Raw genomic sequence first — 6,800 nt, 5'->3', positions numbered from 1 at the left:
TTTAGGTTCGCTGATCGGCTGGTGGCTTACCGGTTGGTTGATCACATGACAAATAATGACGTCAACTCCAATGCTTAAGCTGATGTCAATAGCTGTCATGTGATCAACAGACAGGTTGCTACCAGTCAAGCTCGTCGGACGCAAGCTTTGTCTTCATGTAATGAAAATTAGAATTGTTTGTATTATTATTTTGTCTTCCAACAATAAACTAGGTTTCAGGCTTTTCTATTACAAATTAAATAACTATTTCCCATTATAATTTTTGTTTGGATCTATCTAGAATTCCTGAGTTTTAATATAGTTGTCACCTCGATTTTCCTTAATGACTGCTTCTTTTCATTTTTAACTTAGAAAATAAAATAGTCATGTAATGAGTATGGAGGGAAAGGTTTAATGTACTGTAATATTCATGAACAACCAATCAGATCCTAACCATACGCATAGATATAACAATTTTGTACGTTTCTGAGGCAGGTTTTTGCCAGTTTCACTTAAAATTTGATATTCAGTGTGTTGCTTCATTATATTAAAATTTTTTATGATAATGAGGCTAATAATACTTAGCATAAACAAATACTTCCAAGTTGGTTCCAAATGCAAATATTTGACCGCCTGTAGATGAAACCTTCCAGGAAAAATAAAGCTTTTTAACACAAACATTTACATTTAAAATCCGGGTTATGATTTTAATTATTTCAAGGCAAAGTATAACTGTATGCTTAAATTGATAATCAAAAAGTCATGTAAATAATCTTATTAATGAAAAAATATTTTAGTTTTAAATTAATAAATTAAAAATCAATTATCTCCAATTAGCTTTTTGATCATCAAAAGCTTCTACTTCTTCAGTTTGCTAAAAGTAGTAAACAGTAAATAGTTTAAAAATTATAACTGGGGAGCAGTTACCCAATTTTCAGCTCACACTAGAATGAATAGCATACCTTCAAATTATAAATAAAGAGCTTCTAGTTGCTTCAATGATTGTTTATGTGTATCTTGTAACGTCATTTATTTGTGCAGCTTTGAAATAGCTGCAAAATGTTTTATACTATTTATATTTTTATACCAAAGGCTTTTCTTGCAAAAATTCAATTTTACAGACTATATTGCTGAAAATAAAATGTTATAAAAATATTTTATTTAATGTTAATTTTTGCTACTATAAAGAATGAAGATGTTCTAAAATACTTATTTATTTATTTTCTGTGCTTATTTCTCCTGTTTGGCTGCATGATCATTCAAAGTCACACTTCTAGACCTAGACATTAACAATTGAGAACGTATTTCTTAATGTTCATTTAATGCTTAAAATATTTTAAAATTATTTATTGTTATTTATTATTTATTTATAATACATGAATTTATGTTTATTTTTTATTTAATAAGCGATTTGTTACGTTAATATTTAAATCTATTTATTAAAATATACTCATTGTTTCCTTACAAAAAAGGCAAACATCAACTACTCGTATGCTTTGATTTATCCGCTATCATTATTGAAAATTTAATCAATTGAGCATTGATGTTACTCTTCCTATTTGGTTATAGGTTTCATTTCATTTGAAGGTAGGAAAAGTAACAAAATATCATCTTTCCATAATAACCATTCCTGATGTGAGGCAGTGAGAAGCAAAGGGATGTAAGCAGCAAAATTAGAAATTTGGAGATAACCAGTACAAACAGTAAGGGAACCTCTCCTCTTTCTTGGGGCAAGATATAGTACTTAGTAGCCCTGGTAGGCATGGGCGCCCATATGCAAAGTTGCAAAGGGGGGCTCAAATATTTTCTCCGTGGTTTAGCTGGATATATTCCCCATGGAATCTGATTTCAGGTCAGATTAGAGTTTATAAAATTTGACATTTTTAATAACTTATTCATTATCGGCTGGAGAAGAAATGTTTTTACATTTTTGCAAAGAAAAAAGTACTAAAAGCAAGGAAATTCTAATTTCAAAGGGGGGCCCGAGCCCCCCTTGCCCCCCTATATGGGCGCCCTTGCTGGTAGGTGCTGCTGTACAGCACAATTTAGAAAAAAAAATTAATGAAAGTCTACCTAAGATGTTTATACGCGTTTTACTCGAAACTTGAAAATGACCACTTTGCTTATTTTAAATATGCCCCCTTTCCTTCTCACTGCCTCATATGTTTTTCTTGTTGCATTTTATCTTACATGTTTTTAAGAAATGTTATATAAGTAAGATAAGACTGTCTTTGGACACTTCCTATTTGAATGGCATTCCTTCTTGTTTAATGATGATGTTTTTATGGTACAGTTTGACCATGAAATGGCAAACATCCGGTTTATTGGGGGAAATGGACGCATCTGTTACTTTACATGGGTGGTAATTTGTTACAGATGTGAGCTTTTGCCTCTTAATTATTTAAATGCAGTTTTGTAGAAATGACAATTTTTTAACAGCAATATTTTTTTAAATCCAAACTATGTTCGAGCTGTATTCTCACTGCAAAAATTAATTGATTTAAAATTTTACAACATAATTTTGATCTTACCATTTTGCTTTTTCATTTCCAGACAAAATGAAAGCATTTTCTATTTGTTGTTTCCATGGAAACCCTTTTTGTTTCCTCTCATTTTATCCTAGAAACTGCAATAAATTGAGTGCTAGTGACATTAGAAAACAGGTGCATCAAAACCAACCATTGCTATTTTACTTGCTCCCCTGCTAGATTCATTTCAGATGGAATCGTCCGAACTTGATCCATTGACAAATTACTTATAATTCTTAGTCACTCTATATTATCCTTGGTTAATCAGTTCTGAGGTCTCTTTGGGAGGGTGGTTCATGATGCAGAATTAGTTCCTCGAAAAGGAAAAGCTGAATTATAGGTCAAGCATTAGTGAACATAATCAGGGGGTGAAAATCTATCACAGATATGCGACTTTTCCTCACTAGTGGTACCCGCACGGTTTTGCCCGTAAGGAGAAAAATTAAAAGGTCTTCTGGTTCGCCTGTATATTTACAAATAATGTATGAAAATTTTCTCGCCAGTTGGCTTGTACCCATGTTACGATTCCATGTTATGATAATTTCGTAAATAATGTATGGTGAATTTTCTCGCCAATTGGCTTGTACCCATGTTATGGTTCCACGTTATGATAATTTCGCATCTCACCAATTAGCTTGTGCCCATGTTACGGTTCCACATTATGATAATTTCGTAATTTACTCGTCCATCTTATGATATTTTTGTTCTTAACATTGGAATTGAAAAAGAACCACATCGAATTTTCTAAAAATCGCTTCGAGGTGCACACCCCCATGCTACAAACTAACTTTGTGCCGAATTTCATGAAAATCGGCCGAACGGTCTTGGCGCTATGCGCGTCACAGAGATCCTGACAGACAGAGAGAGATCCCGACAGAAAGACTTTCTGCTTTATTATTAGTAAAGATTTTCCCCTTTTTAAAACCTTGGCAGAGTTAAGAGAGCCATTGGCCTATTCAAGGGCGCTCAATGGGAGGTCTCTGCACCATCTGAAAATTTCTTATTCCACAAATTTTGTTTGATTCAGATTATTTGTGCAGTTTGAATTCTTGCAATTGGTAATTGTATTTTTTTAATGTTGTCTAATGTGTCTTTTTACTAGATGTAGGCATGCTTCCAACAGTGAAAGATGAAAACCTGAGACTTAGCATGAATCAATTTAGCGACAAAAGTTTGAGTATGATACAAATTTTTTAAAATTGAGTCTGTTTGCAGAAAAAGAACTCAAAATTCAGGACTCTTATCCGTTTTGTTTCATTATTATTTTCCTTTACATATTTGATTTCAGCCTCTACTAATGACTGTTACTGTTTTATATATAAAATTTTAACATTGCCTAAAATAGCTTCTTGGATATTCTTATTAGATGGAAAAGGAAGTGCTTCATAGTTTAGACTTCTATCTAACTACACAAGCAAATAAGTTGGCATCTATGTAGTATACTATGAAGTATAAATAATAAACTGCTTTAATTTATATATTTTTTCTCATGAAAAGTCCTTTGCACTTTTTAAAAAATTGTTAAGTTTTCTTGTTTGCATGTGTGTATGCTGGGTAAAATCAACATTTTTAATGTGCATATAGGTTTTATTTTCCAATTTGCCTAAATGGCATAAAAAAAGGTTGATTTTTTCTTGTATCTTCAAGATTTTAGGATCTCACTGAAATCATGCTGAATATTAATATTTAATGTGATTTTCACTTTGTTGTATTGTTATTTTGGTTATTATGCATTTATATATTTTATTTATTTTGTTAAAAACATTTTATACAATTTATTATTGAAATCTAAAGAAATTTCAAACAGCATCAAATGTCATCTTACTGGTACTTAATTTTGAATTGTTGTTATAATGAAAAATGAATTCAAGCATTTTTTCTCATGCACTGAATCAAGAATTGTTATTCCTTTAAAATATTAAGAATTTGATTTTATATTGAAAAATTCACATCATAATGTTTGTAAAAATACACTAAATAAATATCTTTTGCTATTTACTTATCTTTCATTCATTATTACCGTTATTATTTTAACCGACAAACCTTTTTTGACTTAATTTTTCTCTTTAAATATAGAACTCATTATAAAACTTCATCAAAATTTGATATCTCTGTTAAAAACCCATTAATTTATTAATAAATTACAGATGTTCAAAGTAATTATCAGTTTTATTTGGAATTTAAGTTATTAATCTATTATTATTTGCAAAAGCAAAAAAAAAAAAAAAAAATCTAAAAATTGTTTATTTTGTTATCAAATGTTTCTCTATCAAGAGTTCTTCTATTTATAATCCTAAATGCTGACCTGTTCTGAATGACTTAAAAATTATGAAAATCTTTAACTGGGAGGCAAAGCCCATAGACAGAGTTTTCTGGACAAACATCAAGTGATAAGACTGAAGCCCATCAAACGCTGTAAAACTGAAAGAGAAGCTTATTATAGATGTATAAAAATATAATTTATATTTTTCAGCTGATACACAAAAGGATTAGTTACAAACATTAAAAAGAAGCACATAATCAGGTATGTATGCATATATAAAAAATTTATGAAGAAAAAATAAATATGGAATTTTTCGAAATATACATCACATAAACATCTGTTTATGAGAAGTGTCAGTGGAAGAAAGCAGGGTTTGAAATAGAGCGCGGGATTGCGCGCACAAAATCGGTAAATCACGCGCAATCCAAAGGTTTGTGCGGGATTTCCCCCCCCCCCGTAAATTCTTAAACTCTATAACGAACCCCATACCGGGAAAGCAGAGAAGATAAAAAATTTCAAAATCCATTTTCGTTTTGGAAAGATGGAAAAAATTTAATAAAGCAATTTAAGTTACATCGACGAATTCCGATTTGCTGGCATCAACCCATTCCGATCCGCCGACATCAACCGATTCCGATCCGCCGACATCAACCGATTCCGATCCGCCGACATTACCAATTCCGATCCACCGACATCAACCAATTCCGATCCACCGACATTACCGATTCCGATCCTCCGACATCAACCGATTCCGATCCACTGACATCAACTGATTCCGATCTGCCCGTCGAAATGCGATCCAAAAGCTGCTGGAAACGCCAGTCCGTTTTCGAAAGGTATAGGCAATTTTTGACTTTAACTTTTTGATCGTCAGAAAAAAAGTCTTTGTGCAGTAGAAATATTATTCTAAACAATGGGGACCGAACCCCATTCGGATAATTAGATCCAGAGAATGGTCTATTTTAAAAAAATAATTCAGTGTATATGTACGTTACTTAGTTGTAAAATATTTCATTAAAAATGAAATAATAAAATAAAATTGCAAAATTACTGAATAATTATTTGAAAATGCGTGTGTGGGGTTGATATTACACTAAAAAAAATATAATTTAAAAATGAATAAATAGAAAAATGAAATAAAAATGTATTATAAAAAATTCTAAACAAATTTTCAGAACTTATAAAAATTATCCCTCAAATTCAAAAAATCCCCCCTGGAATCTGAAGTAAAGGGGGACATTCCCCCCTAGAAATTGAACCCTATTTCAAACCCTGGAAGAAAGTATTTATGATTTCCTTCATTGATTTCCAAGGTTTGAAAGCTGATGACTCATTCCAGGAACCGAGTTAAGCAATGATAGATCTGACCAGTTAGTTTTCAATCTTTCCTTTTATTTTCAGCTCTGGAATGATCTTTTTACGTAAGTCAAAGATAGTCTGAAAAGAGTAAAATGAACAATAAATATAAACAAAACATTGGTACAGTGAAACTTCTATGAACGACCACCTCTATATAGCGACTACCTCCATTAACAACCATTTTTCTGAGGCACCGATTTGTATTGTGCACTAATGTTAAAATACCTTTGGGTGGGAAAAACCATTGAAGCCTCTCACAACGACCGGCAACTTGTGAACCTTAGCATTAACAAATATAGGATTTTTGGAGAGACAAAACTCGAAAAGAGAGTGACAACAAAAGAAAAATAATAGAACATTTAGTTTGTACACAGATCAGTTTTCTCATGTTAACGAAGGTGGAAGGAAACCAGAATAAGAGATTAAAATCTATTCTCTTGCAGGCACGGATCCATGGGAGGGGAACTGGGGGAACGTTCCCCCCCTCCCCTCCCCAAAATCCCAAGTGTACCTACAAATTTTCAGAACAGAATGCAGCATAATTCTTCCGTTTTTTAAAATTTGAACTTCAAGAATGGCGCCAGAAAAAGCGAGGAGATAATTGCAAAAGCAGAGTCATATAGGAGAACTGTAGGAATTTCCCCCCGTCCTCAAAAAAAATCCCAAGTGTA

This window comes from Uloborus diversus, unplaced genomic scaffold (assembly GCF_026930045.1).
Source record: "Uloborus diversus isolate 005 unplaced genomic scaffold, Udiv.v.3.1 scaffold_127, whole genome shotgun sequence".
Classification (NCBI taxonomy): Eukaryota; Metazoa; Arthropoda; class Arachnida; order Araneae; family Uloboridae; genus Uloborus; species Uloborus diversus.
This window is presented reverse-complemented; position numbering follows the sequence as displayed.